Consider the following 19,913-nt stretch of genomic DNA (forward strand, 5'->3'; position numbering starts at 1 on the left):
TTAAGATATGATTTTATCATCTGTGACCTCTTGAAATAAATTAGTGTGACTGATCATTTTGCAGACCTGTGCTACTTTCTTTAGCACTTTATCACCAACAAATCTAACACAGCACGACCAGCACATTAGGTAAGGCTTAGAGTCTGTAGGATGGAGTCATCATCATCAGGGTGGGCCCTTACTGGGTGAACTGGTGTGCTGCTGAGTTCAGGTGGCAGGACGAAGTGGGCAGTGGGTATTGTGGATGACAGTTGCTTATCCAGGTGACCATACAACTCAATACTCTGATCAGAAAAGGAAAACAAGCAACACGACGTTGTGTATTCCTGAGAGGAAGTATCTGAAAGATTTGGTGATGGTCTCTCTTCTACTGATGCCACAGTGATCATTTTCACCTAAACAAATATGGCAGTATCTGTAAACTACACACTAGAATAGACCAAAAGGTAAAGGAAAGGATGGTGGGATCCTAATTTTTTTTCCCCAAATGTAAGGTTTGCAGACTTAGTGGGCTAAACAATAGCATCCCATAGGGAAAAAAGAAAGACTAGTGGTTAGAGGTCAGGGTTTAAGAGCCAGGAATCTGGAATCATGTTCTCTTGACCCTGCTTTAGTCTTCAGATGAACCAAGGTAGGTCACTTTTGACATCTGAGTGTAACTAACTGCATAACATAAAGTCCTTCATTAATAAATGTTGGAATTCATTAACATCAGTGGGAGTCTTAGAGGTTGTGAAAGGATTAACAGAATTAAAGCACTATGGAAAAACAACACTGTTGTAATCTGAGCAACTAAGCCTAAAGGAAATACAAGGATTGTTCACAGGATATCACTTAATATTGTAATTGCATCATTGACATTTTATAATCTGTCTGCTTGTCTCATTCCCAAAACAATAAAACTAGCGTTTTCTACAGTCAGAGGTAAGAAGCATTTTTCTAAGAAGTAAAACTTCTGAAATCTTCTATCTAACTGGGGAAGAGGGTCACTGTTTGGTTGTTGATTTGGTTTGGTTTTGTGGTTTTCTTTTTATTTGTTTTTGTTTTGTTTTGTTTGTTGTTGGTTTGTTTTTTTTTTTTTCCAGGGCTTTTCTAAAGCAATGACTTTATAAGACATGTAAAATCAGATTGATCCATGCCTAGGTTAAGAACTTAATTATACGGAGTCACTTTGTCAGACAAGTAGGTGAAGAGATGCAAAGGGCTAGGGGGGATAGCTAACTGTCATTGCTAGCCATCACAGAGAACATGGCAAGCGAGAACATTTACCTGTAAGTCACATACAGGAACAAAGATGGTGCTGGCCAGCTAGCATTGTACTGAATTCACTCTCCAGTCCACTTCCTATTGTTGCCATTTCCTCACTCTGGGAGCCTTCTAATTATGAGGAAATAATGACAGGTTTGATTTAATATCAAAGTTGAAATGCTGCTTGTAGCTGATGGTCAGAAGCTAGCAGAAGTGCTTGGTAAAATGTTCTATCTGTGGTAAATTATTTCTCTTTCTCTCTTTCTCTCAGATTATAAGAGATGAAGGGCGAGACTGCATCATATAAGGAAGGCTTGCCCTCTCATCAGTGTGCTTATCAGAAAGTTTTGAGAAACACCAGTTCAATTACCTGCTGTGCCAGAAGCAGTTCTCTCAGTTTGAAAAAACAACAACAACAACAACAACAAAAACCAAAACAAAACAAAGCAAAACAAACAAAAAAAACCTTAGAGGAATGAGATGGATTGGATGACCTCTTTAAGTCTTCTCACAGCCGTTTTTTTCCACTAGTTCATGTCTATAATGGAGTCCCGCACGGGATTCCATGCAGGAATTGGTTTGGATCTCAAGAGCTAAACTGCTGTTAGTCAAGTCGTTGAGTCTGAAAATTAAACTCCACTTCTGAGTTGAGCAAATTTGCCTGCACCCAGGCCTGGGTGACATACCTATAGTAGTGACCGATTTGGCTCTCTCTTTTTGTTCAGCCAGCCTGAGGGATCTGCGGATTGTCCTTTCTGAAGTAGTGCAGATATGTCTATATAAAAAACATGTAGGCAATAGCACTACATGGGGGCTGAGTGAGTGAATGATCTCTGGACTACGAGACTCTTAAAAAGTGGCGATAACTTTCTAAGTTCAGGATCTCCTGGACCTGAGGACACGGGTGTATGGGTATGTATACCTGTTGTCTGCAGTTGTTTGTGAGTTCTGTTCCCAGCCATATAAAAAAGCCTCCAGAATTGGTATTTCATGTGAGAAGAGAGGATTAGGCACCGTGGGTGGGAATCACTTAAGTGAGAAGGAAGGTGAGGCAAGAAGGAGTGACTTCTGAGGGCTAGGTGGGAGGTTTCTGGTAGGAGCTGAGGACCTCCCAGGGCTTCCAGTAGGAAAACAGTTCTTCATTTGCCTTTTCACTTAAAATAGCAAGTGGTACTAGTTTTGTGTATCTATTGGTACTTGGCAAGGAATAGCCAGGAGGAACTCCCTTGTCAGGTATATATACAGCTCTCTCTGCTGGACTCTGAGGGATTTAAATGTTTCCCTACCTGGAAAATATCAGGGAGGAAGTTGCATATGTGCCCTGTGCTTTTTTTGATGGAGAGGGACTGCCAACCCTTAAAAAAACCCAAAACTAAACCAAACAAAAAAAACCCCTCAGCTTTTTAAAAAACGGGGGTTTTGTTTGTTTGTTTTTTAAAAAAGGAGAGGTAAGGGGAAGAACTGTGTGTATTACATATACAAGGCATTGAAAGAGCTGTGTGCCTTTAATGTACAAAGTATTTATCTTCAACAGAAATCAGCCATCATGACAATAGATTCTGTGATACTACAGAGCAAAAATCAAGAGATGGAAAGCTAAATGGCTTAATGGAAGAACTTCAGTGAATATGCTCTGTGTTTTTATACATAGCTATAGAACTCCAATGACAGATAAACCCTTTGGAAAAAATGTTACCTTTGTGATAGTCCCTCTGAAGTGAGAGCCCAAAATAAATGTATCTGAGAGGGACTGTGTTGTGAGAAGAAGTCAATCTTGCTGTTCCTAAAATAGTCAAGGTAAAAAATAAGCATAAAAAAGCAAGCAAATAACTTGACAAAACCTAATCCGGTCAGTCATTCATTTTACCTTCCTCACAATTCTTGGCTGGAGAACTGTAACCTTTTACACTTCAGGGAAAGAAGCACACAGTTCTAGTGCACTTTGGCGGTTCAAGGCTGCCCGGAAGAGAAATCCTTGGGATATTAAGGATTTGATGGGAAGAATTATTAGGTTTTTCCCCTGTAGCATCTGTTGCAGAACAATGGTTTCTTCCTCATAGGCTTTCTGCTGCAAGGCAGGGCTGTACTCTCTAACCTCACTCTGCTGGGTGTGTGCAATTTCCCTGCTGCAAGGAAAAGTGAAGCTGTTCTCCTGTCTTGAAGAACTCTATACTAGGTGATTCTGGTTTAGAGATCAAGCAAGATAAAGTGTAAGAGACATATTTTCCTCAGTTGCTTTTGCATTATTTGTTTTTCAATGGTGTTTCTTTAGCAACAAAGAGCAAATAGGAAAGAAATCTTCACAGAGCCTTCAGGCAAGATTGAGTTTACTAGTACCAGCTGCCCACTTGGAGACATATTCTCAAACCAGTCTCCAACTTTCTGAAGTCCCATTTATACTATCTGATACATCAGTCTTTACATGCCAGGGCTAGGGCAGAAGTTTCTTCTTCTTGTTACTGGGAATCACGCTTAGATATATTATCAGGAGGGAAAATTTCCTGTGGAGGGGTTTCGTTAGAAGGAGATATGTTGTTGAATTAGTCAGGCCCAAAAGAATCTCAAGGCCACTTCGAGAAGCTGAGAACAGAATCTGCTGTGAGAAAGAGGGGCGTTTCTTCATTAACAGGGCCTCAGCATGGCGTGAGTCGTCGGACCTATCATCAGTGGGGCTCCAACGTGTGGACTGCCCATGATACTCTTTTAGCGAATCCATGCTTGGAGCGTGGATTTGTGATTAGAGAATAGTTGCGTATATAAGGAGACATGTTTCTGTAATAAATGGCTTTGCGTGATTCACATTGAATCGGAGTGCTGAGTCCTTTATCGTTCCAACAAATGGTGACCCCGACGTGATACTGCGAACGGCATCTCACTAAAGTCGGGGAAAAGCCTGGAGCAGCCCAGCCGGAGGCGGATCAGCTGGACTGAGAGCCGGGTGGAGGCTTACGGACTTTCTGCAGATAAATTTTGTTGAAGAAGGCACGGGAAAAGGTGAGCGGCTGGGAGCAGGAGGAGGGGAGAGTGAAGTTATGGGGCAGAATATATCCTCAGAGGAAGAAGCTATAGTTAAACTCCTCCTGCATATTCTCTCTATGAGAGGACTTAAATATGAAGAAAGTAACATATGTAGACTGTTGGTTTGGTGTAGAACTAACGGCTACTCGACAGAAGCTGAGAAAGCTTTTAAAATTGAACTTTGGGACAATATAGGGCAGAAATTATGGGATAAGGTTAGCGATGGAGATAAAGAAGCTAAATCATTAGTGACTACATGGAAGCTTATAATTTCCACCTTAAAAGAATTTAAGGCTGAACGGGCTGTGGTTACCGGAATTTTTGCAGCGTTGCAGCCTGATAAGAACTCTAAAAATAACTGTGAAGCTTACCCAGTTCGTGTTTTTGATACCCTCCTTACTCCATGCCCTGTTGTGCCTTCGGCACCCTCGATGATACAACAGTCTGGGGCAGAGGGAGGAAAATTACCGAGTGGATGGCCTCCTGTACCATCGCACGACCCTAGAGAGACCAAGAAGTCCAAAGAACCGGAGTGAGATAATTTGTCAAAAGGACTGGTGAAAGTTGAGAATGCTAAAGTCGTAAATAAGTGTAATATCAATTCCTTTACTGATTCGTGTCCACCTTCGCCGCCTTCTACCCTTCTAACTCCTACAAGAGAACAGAAGGAGTCGCCGGATAAGAACTGGGCAAAAGAACTGTGTGAAAGATCAGATCAGCTATTAGCGAGTGAACCCAACAGTCAGCAATATCAAGCTATGAGAGAGGTGCTTGAAACCAACAAAGCAGCCAAATCATTTGCAACTATTAATCAGGGTCCCAATGAGAATTACATGCAATTTATTGACCACCTTCAGGAGACCATCAATAAGCAGGTTGAAAACTTAGAAGTTAAGGAAGCACTGGTGTTGAAATTAGCAGTAGAGAATGCTAATGTTTGCTATCAGCATGTTATATGCGAGTTTTACAGTACATATTATGTGCTCCTGTGTACCGTCTCTCTGAAAATCAAGCAGCTTGTCAGGAATGTGAGTTAATTGTTTTACTAGTTGTTTTTAAGTGCGCCATAAAACCTTCTGCCTGCTCTTCCCACTCAGGCTGCAAGCAGCCCTGTACTTCCTCCCCACCTCAAGGTTTTTACTTGCAAGATGGGGTCAGGAATGATTGTTTTCAGTTGTGTTCCTAAAAAATCGGTATTGGGAGGTGTTTTAAAACATAGGAAAGCACTCAGACAAGAAATCATTAAATCATTTCAGACAGTTTTACAGGTGGGGTGGTTTGAACTTCAACAAGCTGAGAGAGAATTAACTGATAACACACAGATCAGAAAACTTGTTAAAGTCTGCAACATGCTTTCCTTGTTAACCTGTTTTCTTTGTGGGTATCTGTTTAAGCATGTTGCAATTTTGGTAGGTCTTTGTTATATGGTACGATAAGTTCAGAGTCTGTTAAATCATGAGATTCCGTTGACTCAAAATGTGCATTTTGTGATAATACAGAAGAACATGAGTAATTTAGTTCTTTACTACGTGAATGTGATGTCTATCCCTGTTTCTCTATTAGGACGAGATGTGTTAGAACAAATAGGAGCAACTCTGGTGACAAAACAACAAAATTTCTAGAAGCGGCCATTGATGATGGGCGACCAGTACTGAAATTACAGTGGAAAAATGATGATCCAGTATGGGTAAATCAATGGCCACTCAGTAAAGAAAAACTCACCCATGTCGAAGAGCTAGTACAGGAACAGCTTGAAAAAGGGCATTTAGAGCCGTCCACCAGTCCCTGGAATACTCCTGTGTTTACTATTCAGAAAAAATCAAAGAAATGGAGGTTGTTACAGGATCTTCGAAAAATTAATGATACCATGGAAGACATGGGAGCATTACAGCTGGAATTACCATCCCCTGTCATGATTCCAGAAAATTGGCAGATCTTAATAATTGACTTGAAAGATTGTTATTTCACTGTTGCTTTGCATCCTGATGACTGTAAATGTTTTGCATTTTCCATAAATTCTGTAAATAAGGCTGAACCTGTGAAAAGGTAGTTTTGCCACATGGAATGAAAAATTCCCCAACTATGTGTCAAATTTATGTAGCTTGGGCCTTGCAATCAATCAGAAAATCTCATCCTGAGTTAGTGATTTACCACTACATGGACGACATATTAATAACTGGGGAAACTTTTTCGACTGATTTGTTGATAAATGAAGTATCTGATACATTGCAGCATAGAGGATTACAAATTGCTCCAGAAAAGGTACAAATTCAACCAGCATGGAAATATCTTGGTTGGGAAATTTCTCAGTCCACAGTGAAACCTCAGAAAATAGTATGTCGGCCTGTCATTCAATCCTTAAATGATGTGCAGAAACTAGTGGGTGATCTGAATTGGGTCCTGACCATTTGTGGGATCACTAATGAGGATTTGGCTCCAATTGTAAAACTGCTAAAAGGGGATAGTGACATTAGCTCTCCTAGAATGCTTACTGCTGAGGCGGAAGCTGCTCTGAAAAAGATTATGTCCAAACTTGTAAAAGCTTTCAGCCATAGGTGGAACCCAGATTCTGTAATCGGACTACTAATTGTAAACAATACTAACTATCCTTTTGCTCTCATAATGCAATGGACAACTGGTAAGGAGCCGTTAAAGATCTTAGAGTGGGTGTTTTTGCCTTTTCAACTCAAACGAACCGTTACAACCAGGGTTGAGGTCTTTGCTCAGCTTATAATGAAAGGTAGGCAGAGAATAGTTGAAATTTCAGGGGCTGAGCCTGCATATATCATTGTTCCCCTCGTTTCAGAATATTTACAGTGGGCTTTGCAGAACTCCTTACCTTTTCAGATTGCGTTATTAAATTCTCAAGCTTCAATTAAGACATTTTCCCCTCCACACAAGTTAATGTCAGTTTTGAATATGGGATCAATGGAGGAGGGTCCCCCTCTTCTTTCAGAATTTCCTGTTAAAGGACCCACAGTGTTCACTGACGCAGGGGGTAAAATGCAGAAAGCAGCAATTACATGGAAAACAGATGGAAAATGGCACGATGTGATACTAACTGACCTGAAAGGATCAACTCAGCATTTGGAACTCAGGGCTGTAATAGAAGTGTTTATCAGATTTGCTCATAGACCAGTGAATATTGTTTGTGATTCTTTGTATGTGGTAGGTGTGGTAGCTCGCATTGAAAGATCATTGCTCAAAGAGGTTCAGGATGCACAACTGATGTCTTTGTTCAAGCAACTATGGTTGTTGGTCGAAGAGACACAACACCGATACTTCATAACACATATCCGTAGTCATCTGACAATTCAAGGCGATTTAGCTGATGGAAACTGCCGAGCTGATTTTCTTGTATCTCCTGCCTGGGTTCCACCTCCAGTAGATAGGTTTGGGCAAGAAGTACGCTCTCATAGTTTCCTCCATCAGTCTGCTCAGGTCTTACAGTGGCAATTTTCATTGTCCGAAAGTGAAGCCCGAGGTATTGTTAAAAGTTGTGCAGATTGTCAGCGCATCTCAGTAGGGCTGGGTGCAGGAGTCAGTCCAAGAGGATTAGGAGCCTTGGAATTGTGGCAAATGGATGTCACACATGTCCCTGAATTTGGCAGGCTGAAATATGTGCATATGTCTATTGATACATATTCTTTTGCCATATGGGCCACTGCTCAGACTGGTGAAACTAGTTCACATGTGCAACGATGTTTACGTTCTGCTTTTGCAGCTTTGGGAGTTCCTGCACAGGTCAAGACAGACAACACACCTGGTTATATCGCCAAATCTACTGCCACCTTTTTTCAATTGTGGGGTGTTAAGCATATTACAGGGATACCAAATTCTCCTACTGGTCAGGCCTTGGTAGAAAGGATGAATCAACCTCTCAAGCATCAGCTTGACAAACAAAAAGGGGGAACTGACTGTACCACTCCACATGACAGACTAAGCAAAGCATTATATGTCTTGAACTTTTTACGCCTTCCGCAAGGGTTCGACATTCCACCTATGATTCGTCATGGAACAAGCTTAAAAGGACACTTGACAGACCTTAGAGAAAATCAGTGTCAGGTCAAAATACGCAATGGAGTTACTGGTGAATGGGAGGGTCCTTTCCAATTAATAACTTGGGGAAAGGGTTATGCTTGTGTCATTACAGACCAAGGATCAAAATGGATTCCTGCGAAATGGATCAAGCCATGGCTGAATAAAGACAACAAAGATTCGACAGATGCAGAAGGACAGGAGGGAGATAAGTTGTGAGAATTGTCTCAAATGTAAACCATGAATTCTTATTCAGTGTTATAGATGCTCCTAGACCCAGTGGTCTAAAAGCTTATTAGTAAACAGATAAGGTAGCTTCCATAGAGAATGCTAATTTGAACAGATAGTAAGAGTTCCAAAAGGGTGATATTACAATTAGATAATCTATGCATAGATAAGGTAAAAGTATAAGATATTTCTACCATGGTAACCTGATTTAGCAACTGGTAAGGTTTTAAAAGAGATATTAAGATTAAGCTATAGATCTTTTAAATAGGTTAATATAAGTTTTAAGATATTAAGTCAATAATTAGCATATGTATAGGTTAATATAAGTTTTAAGATATTAAGTCAATAATTAGCATATGCTGATGGTATTAAGTACGTTACTCTATAAACTGCGCAGTTATAGATCTTTTAGGAATTTAAGAGAATATATTGTATTAAGTTGTCTGACTATTCTAAAATAGTGCGTTGGTAAGGTTGTCATAAGTAGAATAAAGGTTTTACATATGATATGAAGGTTTGAGTATAAGCAGATAGTTGTTTAATCTTATTAAGTAAGGTTTAGCTACATTATATGTAATTGTAATTATGTTGTTAATCACGTGTCCTATGTTGCAGTGTATTTCAAAGATGATTCAGCATGCTGTTTAAGGGGCCTGACTAGTTCAAGAACAAAAAGGGGGAATTGTGGAGGGGTTTCGTTAGAAGGAGATATGTTGTTGAATTAGTCAGGCCCAAAGGAATCTCAAGGCCACTTCGAGAAGCTGAGAACAGAATCTGCTGTGAGAAAGAGGGGCGTTTCTTCATTAACAGGGCCTCAGCATGGCGTGAGTTGTCGGACCTATCATCGGTGGGGCTCCAGCGTGTGAACTGCCCATGATACTCTTTTAGCGAATCCATGCTTGGAGCGTGGATTTGTGATTAGAGGATAGTTGCATATATAAGGAGACATGTTTCTGTAATAAATGGCTTTGCATGATTCACATTGAATCGGAGTGCTGAGTCCTTTATCGTTCCAACAATTTCCCCTTAGATGTCTGGTTACATCAACACTAAACAGTGGCAGAGAGCATTCCTGAGGCCTTTACTGTTGAATTGCTAGTGCTGTTCTTGGTGTGGTTTCCACTCATGCTATCACTCTCCCCTAGCAGCTCCCAGGGTATGGGTCAGGAGTTGGCATGGACTAGGAAGCAACCTCAACAAGCATGTGCATGTGGCCACCCCGTTCAAGAGGCCAAGAGCCGAGAAGCTCTTGGAAATTGTCTTATGCCTATTGGTCTCTTGTCCAGGAAGCAGTTCAAAGCATGTTTAATATACTAGCATAAATCTAACTTCCACATTCTTGTCCTCACTCTTTTTGCTCCAGTTAAAATGAGCTTTCCAGCAGACATGGTGTGGCAGGATGCACACCTCCCTCTCTCCCCCCACCTCCTTCAGTATGGAAGGAGTAGACACATCTCCCTCTCTCTCTGCCACTTGAGGCTAACAGCTTCTTTTGTTTGGTCCCAGAGCACCCTGGCCAGGTCCATTAGGAGAAGGGAGTGCCGAGGGCCAGTGAGCCGCTGGGCGCCTGCGGCCAGTGTGGGGGATGTTTGGAGGCTTCAGGGGAACCCCACAGCCAGTGTGGGGGTGCAGAGAAGCTTCTAGAATGCCTACAGTCAGGTCTGATCAGCCAGTATAAAAACAGGATTCTCGTCGAGACTCCGCCCATTGTCGCGGGTCTCTTGGAGCATGAGCAAGATGCTGCCGCCGAGAGCTCCCCACCCCGGGATGGAGACTCCGCTTGCCTTGCTGCCACGTGTGTGAGTAAAACTTCTTGCAGGATTGCGAGTATATTTATACTTTCCGTGCACATGTGCACGTGTAACTTCCCGTGCTTAATATAAGCACGTGTAAAATTAATCCTCGCATAATCGCGAGTGTATTTATCCTTTCTGTGCACATATGCACATGTAACTTTCTGTGTTTAATACAAGCACGAGTAACTTTCCATGCACATTTGCACGTGTACTTTCCATGCTTAATACAAGCACGTGTACTTTATGTGCACATTTGCACGTGTAAATTTACGTGCACATTTGCACGCGTACTTAAAATTATTTCCTTGACAATCGCGAGTGTATTTTCCTCCCGTGCTTCCACATAAGCACGTGTAATATTCCATGCACATTTGCACATGTAAGTAAATTAACCCTTGCAGGATTGCGAGTGTACTATAAATTTACCCTTGCAGAATCGCGAGTGTACACTTTCCGTACTCACTATGAGTACGTGTATCTCTTTAAAAATAATGCCACACCGTGTTCAGGCAAGTGTGTATTCCTCCGGGACACAGGGATGGTTCCGGCATTGTTTTGGTGAAGCCATGTGCATGCACTCTGTGGACCGCCTGTTGTATTAGTTGCTGCCCCTTAATAATTTTCCTCAACTGATATCCGAACCTGTATTTAAGTCACTTTGGAGTGCTAAAACCCTGTTTCTCACCAGTTTAATAAAAGTTGTTTTGCACCCTGTTGTCCCTTAAACTAACCTCGGGGTGCCTCCGTGACACATGGTCTCTCTGTTCCACCTAATCCACTACATGAACATCAGCCACCACAGGTTTCCATGGTCCTCCTCAGCTATTGCGCCTAAGGGCAGAGAGAGACTGCAGTTCATGACCAGACACAAAAGCTTAAAATCCAGGAATTAAATCATCAGGCTACAAAACATGGGTTATTTTAGGTATGTTGGCAGTGACCTGTAGGGGTGGTGCAAAGTGCCCAAGCCAGAGGTGTTTTGCCTGCCTTGCAGGCTGCCTGCATTGCTTAGTTGGGGGCAGACTCTCAACCATGCTCGGGGTGTTGCCAGCAGAGCCACAATTTTCTTTTTCCTCATATTTCTGGCTAGCATTGCTGTGTTGACAAAACTTTGTAGACGATCATGATGCTTCCCATAGCTAGTAAGGGAGCAGCCTTCAGTTTTTAATATGATTAAAATCTGCCCTGGAGTATAAGACAATACCAAGTGTCTTGCCACTTTAACTCAGAAAGTGAGAACCAAGCATGTCCTGATTTTTTTTTGAGGGGATGACCAACATAGAAACTAAGCATCAAACAAGATGGATTCACTTTCCATTCAAATTGTGAGAGAAAAAATGCTTGCAAAATGAATGGAGCAAAAAATGACCATGAATAAAATGCAGGTTGCTTAAACTGTCAGCTGATTCTGGCAGAAAGCCTCTGACTTCACTAGGAAATGTAGATTTCTAAGGACTTATTAGTCATAAAAATAGTGATGAACTTAGAATAGCCTCCTCAACCAGAAAGACTGAACTGGCTTGAAATGTGAAATATTACCAGTATAAAAATGTTGGCTCTATAAGCAGACACCATACCCTTTAACCAATTTCACTCTACTGGCAAAACAGTTGAAGAAGAGCCAGCTGTGTCAAAAGAAAAATATTTTGCTGGTCAAGATGCTCAAGAACCTGATGGATTAATGGAAGCTGAAAAACCATTAGATGCTGTGAGAAAGTCTTTGTGCTAATGTAGCTGCTCTAACGCAATCTCAAAAGTATAGAGAGATGTTTACAACATAAGGGTGTGTTTCTAAACAGTAACTGTTTCAGATGCTTCTGATGTCTGCTTTGGCCCTTTTGTGCTTATGAAAGGCAGGTGCCAGACATGAGGTAGCTGTGGTTAGATACCAGCAGGTCTCTAAATAGACACAAGGGTCCACTCCTGCTGAGAGCACTGCAAGCTGGGAGTCATGTGGACCTATCCCACATGCAAATGTGCTGAAAAAGGGCTTGTGGGGACCAAATTTTCCAACTATAACAACTGGAGTGGAGGAAAAAGCACTATGTTACTGTAGTGTTTTCCAAGTAGTAGTGATGATTTTTAAGGCTGATAGTGAAGGCAATACAAGCAAAGTACCCCAAGTATAAAATCATAGAATAATAGAGTTATAGAATGTCCTGAGTTGGAGGGGAACCACAAGGATCATCAAGTCCAACTCTTGTTCCTGCATGGGACAACGCCAAAATAATACATTGGTTCTCATTACTTATGTTATGGGTACAGTCAAAGTTTTCACAGTTTGCAAACAGAATGGAAAAAAATAATAGTCTATAGCCCCTAAATGTATGTAATCTATGTATTTTGAGACTTGATTATAGAAGATTACCAGTTAGAAGATAGGAGATCTATATTCTTTCTCTTTTTGTTTCTTACCAGGTAAGGTAAGGAAAATGCATACAAAACTTGTAAGATGGTGTTGCATAGCCAGCATCAGAAATCCCTGTGCCAGAAATTCTGCTGCATACTGAAAGAACCCTTATGTGACGATGTTTGACATCAGACCACTGGGGGACAGAGGTGGAAATGTCTGGCAATTCTGAAAAAGAACAGAAAGGTGAGGACACTTCTCTATTTTTTTTTGTCCTACCAGAAAACTTCTGGTAAATCTGACAAAAAATAGACTAGCTGTTTTAAATATATGCATGCAGGAACAAAACTATTTACTTCTTCAGGAATGAGGTATGCATTGTTACCAATATAACTTGCATGCAGAGATTTCTGCTAAGAGGAAGTTGATGAGGCCTTCTATGCGCAGCTGAGAGTGGCCTCACAGTCACAGGCCCTGGTTGTTGTGGGTGATTTTAACTTCCCTGATGTTTGCTGGAAGGACCATTCAGCCAGCCAGCCACAGTCCAGGAGGTTCCTCCAGTGCATTGATGATAACTTCCTCATGCTGATGGTGGAGGAGCCGACCAGGAGAGGTACACTGCTGGATCTCATCCTCACTAACAAAGAGGGTCTGGTCGAAGCAGTAAAGGTCGAGGGCTGCCTGGGTTGCAGTGACCACGAGATGGTGGAGTTCAGCATCTCGTGTGGCAGGAACAGAATAGCAAGTAGAATTGCAACCCTGGACTTTGGCAGGGCTAATTTTGGCCTTTTCAAGCAATTGCTGGGGGAAATCCCATGGGCAAGACTGCTTGAAGGAAAAGGGGCCCAAGAGAGCTGGATTGCATTCAGAGATTGCTTCTTCCATGCTCAGGATCAGAGCATCCCCACACGTAGGAAGTCAAGGAAGGGAGCCAGAAGGCCTGCGTGGTTGAATAGGGATCTGTTGGGTATGCTCAAGCAGAAGAGGCGAGTTTACAGGTCATGGAAGCAGGGACTGGCCACTTGGGAGGAATATAAGGCTGCTGTTAGAGGATGCAGGAAGGCAGCTAGGGTAGCCAAGGCCTCCTTAGAATTACAGCTGGCGAGAGGGGTCAAGGACAGCAAGAAGAACTTTTTCAAATACATAGCAGATAAAACTAATACCAGAGGCAATGTAGGCCCACTGATGAATGAGGTGGGTGCCCTGGTGGCAGAAGACACAGAGAAGGCAGAATTGCTGAATGCCTTCTTTGTCTCTGTCTACTCCGCTGGAGGCTGTCCTGGGGAACCCTGTACCCCTGAGACCCCGGATGAAGCCAGGTGAATGGAGGAGTTTGCTTTAGTCGATGAGGACTGGGTTAGGGAACAATTAAATAGTCTGGGTGTCCATAAATCCATGGGTCCAGATGGGATGCACCCGCGGGTGCTGAGGGAGCTGGCTGAAGTCATTGCTAGACCGCTATCCATCATTTTTGCCAAGTCTTGGGAAACGGGAGAGGTGCCCGAGGATTGGAGGAAAGCAAATGTCACTCCAGTCTTCAAAAAGGGCAAGAAGGAGGACCCGGGTAATTATAGACCGGTCAGCCTCACCTCTGTCCCTGGGAAAGTAATGGAACAGCTTATCCTTGGTGCCATCTCAAGGCACATCAGGGATAAGAGGGTCATTAGGGGCAGTCAGCATGGCTTTACCAAGGGTAAGTCATGCTTGACCAACCTCATAGCCTTTTATGAGAATGTAACAAGGTGGATGGATGATGGCAGAGCGGTGGATGTGGTCTACCTTGACTTCAGTAAAGCCTTTGACACAGTCCCTCACAGCATCCTCACAGCTAAATTGAGGAGGAGTGGTCTAGACAATAGAGTAGTGAGATGGGTTGCAAACTGGCTTAAAGAGAGAAGCCAGAGAGTGGTGGTCAATGGTGCAGAGTCCAGTTGGAGGCCAGTATCTAGTGGAGTGCCTCAGGGGTCAGTACTGGGGTCAATATTATCCAATATATTCATTAACGATTTAGACGAGGGAATTGAGTGTACCATCAGCAAGTTTGCTGATGACACTAAGCTGGGAGGAGTGGCTGACACGCCAGAAGGCTGTGCTGCCATCCAGCGGGACCTGGACAGGCTGGAGAGTTGGGCGGGGGATAACCTGATGGAATTTAACAAGGGAAAGTGTAGAGTCCTGCATCTGGGCAGGAACAATCCCAAGTTCCAGTATAGGTTGGGGAATGACCTGTTAGAGAGCAGTGTAGGGGAAAGGGACCTGGGGGTCCTGGTGGACAGCAGGATGACCATGAGCCAGCACTGTGCCCTTGTGGCCAGGAAGGCAATTGGCATCCCGGGATGTATTAGAAGGGGTGTGGTCAGTAGGTCGAGAGAGGTCCTCCTTCCCCTCTACTCTGCCCTGGTGAGACCCCATCTGGAATATTGTGTCCAGTTCTGGGCCCCTCAGTTCAAGAAGGACAGGGAACTGCTGGAGAGGGTCCAGCGTAGGGCAACAAAGATGATTAAGGGAGTGGAGCATCTCCCTTATGAAGAAAGGCTGAGGGAGCTGGGGCTCTTTAGTTTGGAGAAGAGGAGACTGAGGGGTGACCTTATTAATGTTTATAAATATATAAAGGGTGAGTGCCATGAGGATGGAGTCAGGCTCTTCTCAGTGGCAAACAATGATAGGACAAGGGGCAATGGGATCAAGCTGGAACACAAGAGGTTCCACTTAAATTTGAGAAAGAACTTCTCAGTGAGGGTGACAGAGCACTGGAACAGGCTGCCCAGGGAGGTTGTGGAGTCTCCTTCCCTGGAGACATTCAAAGCCCGCCTGGACACATTCCTGTGCGACCTCACCTAGGCGTTCCTGCTCCAGCAGGGGGATTGGACTAGATGATCTTTTGAGGTCCCTTCCAATCCCAAACATACTGTGGTACTGTGATACTGTGACACTGTGATACTGTGAGTATTTATGGCATAACATAGTACCAATTCTTCACTTCTAAGTATACCTATTGCTAGAGATTGAATCCCACTACCGTGGGGATTTTTATTGTCACTTTTTCCTGGTGTTATCTCTGAAATGGAGGGACATCTTTCACAATGGAGAGCATTAATATTGTGGACTTGTAAACACAATGGAAAGTCATAGCCATAGGGCCGAGAAAAAATATGTGAGTTAAAACTGATGTTATAATGCAGATACAGAAGGAACTCATAGCCATGACATTCCTATGTATTTTCATTGCACTACGCACATTGCACATTGCATTAAAGACTGGAAATAAATCTGGCCTCCAGAATGTGAAAACTCTAATTGCTCAGTGCCAGCAATTTTACAACATGTTGTCTTTATTTGAAACAGCTACTAGAAAGAATTCTAAAAGACTCTAGTGCAACAATAATATAATTTTTAAATTCACTCTAAATTTTCTCTGCATTGTAAATGAAAATATTTAATATCAAAGCAGATTTTTTTTCCAGAAAAAGCAATAATAATTTGTCCTTGTCTGGCATTAAAAAAAAAAATAACAGGGAGCTTTACTTGTACCTTTTTCTTCTACTTCCATAAGTTCATGTCACAAAGTGAGAAGCTGATACAATGTCAACAGCATCCTAATGTTTGTAAGAAAATGCAAGTTCCTAGTAATAAAGTTGCATGTTGTTTTCCAAATTAGAAGATGCAGGACTTACCTCCTAAATTAATGCAGTAGAGATACGACATCAAGTATATGTTGATTGAACTGGATGTAGACTAAGTGGTGACCAAGAGAAAAGCTCTGTGCCCCAGCCAGTCTACAAGTGAACTGCAGAGTTTCAGGGTACAGGATTTCCAAACAGTCACCTTTCTGTTTGCCAGCACTTACAAACTCAAGAGGAGAGTCAGCAGGAGAAAAGCCTGCTTGTGCAGCATCCACTGTAGTGCAGACCAATGCATTAGCTTCAAAACATCTTCGTCTTCAGTCAGGAGACATGGCACTGGGGTATTAGAGCATCAGGCAAACCTTCCTTTCTGGCAATCCTGCTGCAGAGACAGCTGTATCCTGCAGAGGGAGAGTGAATTGGAGTTACAATTTCTCTGGACATTACAGTAAGATTTGTTACAGCTTGCCTGTCAAAGCCCTTCAGTTTCTCCTAGGTAAAACATGGACAAGGCTACTTACATCTACTTTTCTGAAGAAAGCATTAGTCAAGCACTAAGTATGTTTCTCGTTTTAAAATAAAGCACCAAGTAGTTAAAAATATCAAAAAGCTATACAAATGAGACTTGACATTAACCTTTGATTTAGACACCTTTGCTGGCATGAAAACAAGGCTCTTGCATTTAGCATTCTGACACATATTTCTTTTTACTGCAGTTCAGACTAATTGATTGGTCTGCATGACTGGGGAAAGTTTCTGTATTGATCACTAAACTTGACAGGTAATGCCTGCCTTAAGGACTTGCCTGTGTTTGACTCTTTTCTTCTTAAAATTTCCTACATTTTTCTGTTGGTGAAACCCATTAATTTTGTGAGCATGGGACTAGGGTAGGGAGCATGATTAGCAATGCTGGCCTGACTGTGCATGGTTGTGCACTCTGTGCATTGTCAGTCTGTTGCAGTGACTAAACAAGGTGCAGATAATATGGCATTTGGCTCCATCTCTACTCACTATACAGCTATCATCCTGCAGGTTTTTACTGTTTTACTGTTATGATTTTTTAAGGAATCGAGCAAAACCATGTGGTTAATACTTGGGTTTGTGCTCTTCATTGTCAGTTCTCAAACATCTTTCAGGTGACAGTATTCCTTTCTGGCCTCTCACCTGAAGCAGCTAGTGCCTTTTCAGTTTGAATTGCTATTGGGACTTTTCAAATGGGACTGAAAATTAGAGAGTGAGACCACTGCTGACAGATGTGATCTGTAATGCTCTGTGCTAAAAGATACTCTCTACGTGCTATGTAAGTCTGTGGACACCTGTCAGTATTAAAACTGGAAAGTGAGCAGCCTAACACTGCTGTGAAGAAGGCACTGCACATGAACAGTTCATCTAAGGTAATTTTCTTCTCCTACTGCTGCAAGATGGTCCCTGTAAAATTTGATAGACAGGTCAGACTGTGCCAGTTCACAAGATTATGAATGTGTCCAAACTGCAGTGTCATTGAGGCAAAAAGAAGCTGGAAAATTTTCCAGCAGAAAGCATTTGGCCTAAGGATAATACCAGGCTTTTATGACTTACTTTATCTGAGGTCTCACCCAGATGTAACAACTATTCATTGATGCTCACAAAACTCCTGGGAGAAAATTCTGTGTAACAGAAATCAGTGGAACTGCATCCACCTTTTTAAAGTAAATGAAAACATGCTTTGAAACATTTTCCTTGAGGTATTTGCAACTCTAACGCCATAGCAGAGTTAGTTCTGGCAAGACAGAAGGAGTAAGCCACCAAAGACAAAAGCAAGACATTTAATCTCTCTCATTAAAGCAAAAAAAAGTAAACAAGCCTCAGAGTTGGCAAAGGATAAATATAAATTTTAAATCTCATCGAAGGGGGTATTTCTTCCTCCCTGCTCTCCTTTCGAACGTCAGTGTCCCTCAGCATGACTTAGCCGCGCTGAAGCTAGACAAGAAAGCAGAGGTCAGCACCAGCATGGGCTACCAGCTCTCCCTTTCAGCCACAGTAAGCCACCACATTGTGCAAACAACAACGTAGAGGGGAAGGCAGCAAGGGAAAGCTCAAACATACTGAAGTTCATTGATTAACTGTGGTTGACAACAGCTGCCAGAAAGGGCTCCTTCAAGACACTATATGTAAAACAGCAAGCCTCAAGCATGTACCTTTCAGTTGCATGGTTTCTTTCTTCCAACAGAGGAACTTACCTTCAGTAGCAGGTAATTAGTAGGGTCTGTTACTGGGAACCACCACTGCCGGCAGGAGAGTAGTTCTGTTGGTAGAGCCTCAGGCCATCTTGGTGACCTCTGGCCAGTTTAGGCTTCAGAACTGAGTGAAAGAGCAAGGACCGGCTCCAAGAGTGCAGTGATGCTAATATCAACAAACCAGCTGTAGAAACATTTCATCAGTTTATTATTCTGTATTCATTACAAAGTCTTGCTACACCACAGCCCATTGCAGTCAGCTGCAGGCACAATCCAAGGTTATTGCGACACAACCTATAATCTGTTTAACTATTTTTAGTCTGCTACAATTATTTTTTGCTTGCCTAACACTATTCCAAAGCCTAAACCTCGCTTCATTGCTGTCCTCTGCACTGCCTGCCTTTAACCACTGGGTGCCAGGGACCTCCGAGCAGGAAGCCACTCATGCACTAGCTCATTCTCCTGTGATGGGAATACTGCCTGCAGATAAGCAAAGGCTTGTGAATAAACCAGTATGATGTCCTCCAAAGCAAGGCATAGAGTGTAAATGTAGAGCATTCAGAGCTGCTGGCTTTTGTAACATGAATCTCTTGTGGATTTGTGTGGCACCACACAAAATGCAACAAGAGGCCAGTGTTCAGCCCCTTCACCTAGCTGTGCTTGTGCTCAATTTCCATGTTGGGCTGTTAGGTGCACCCTGGGCAGTGGCATTTCAAGCTGGCCTCAGGCGCTTAGGTACTTTAAGAAATTGCATGTCCACATTTATGTTGCTGGTCTGGCAGCTCAGGCTGCCTGCAGAGCTGGGAGGTAAGAACAGCTGTAAAGTTGTGATGGTGACAGAGCTGCAACAAGAACCTCAGCTCATTTTGTATAAGAACAGGTGAGAGAACAGTCACCATTAGTTTCAGTTGCATCCCATTAAGCAAAAGGATTCATATCCCATTATCAAGGAAATGCTGGAGTCATTCAGGGCCCTTTGTTGCAGTTGTTGCCTTTTATTGGTGTGAAATGACAATTGTGAAGGGCTTATTTCTGCCTTACTAGTTAGGATTGTCTTTTCATTCCATGTTAATATGCTGACTAGTTCAAAGATGTTCAGGTTTACCTGCTAAGAAATAGTAATAAAATCATAAAGCCTCGATTTATTTCAACAATGCCTTCATCACACATATAATTACAACAGAAAATAATTAAAAAGCAGTTTATTTCTCTGATTGTTTTGAATGGTTTAAAACTCAGAAAAGATGAGGTATATCCCATGCACTCAGAAAAGCCTCTAATAATGCCTCAAAACAGAAGAGCATAATTGTAAAAAGTAAGAAATTGGAATATAAATTTTATCCCTCTTTCTTCTAATAAAGCCCTACCTTATCACAACCACATACTCATAAGGGTA

Source organism: Patagioenas fasciata, chromosome 5 (assembly GCF_037038585.1).
Source record: "Patagioenas fasciata isolate bPatFas1 chromosome 5, bPatFas1.hap1, whole genome shotgun sequence".
NCBI lineage: Eukaryota > Metazoa > Chordata > Aves > Columbiformes > Columbidae > Patagioenas > Patagioenas fasciata.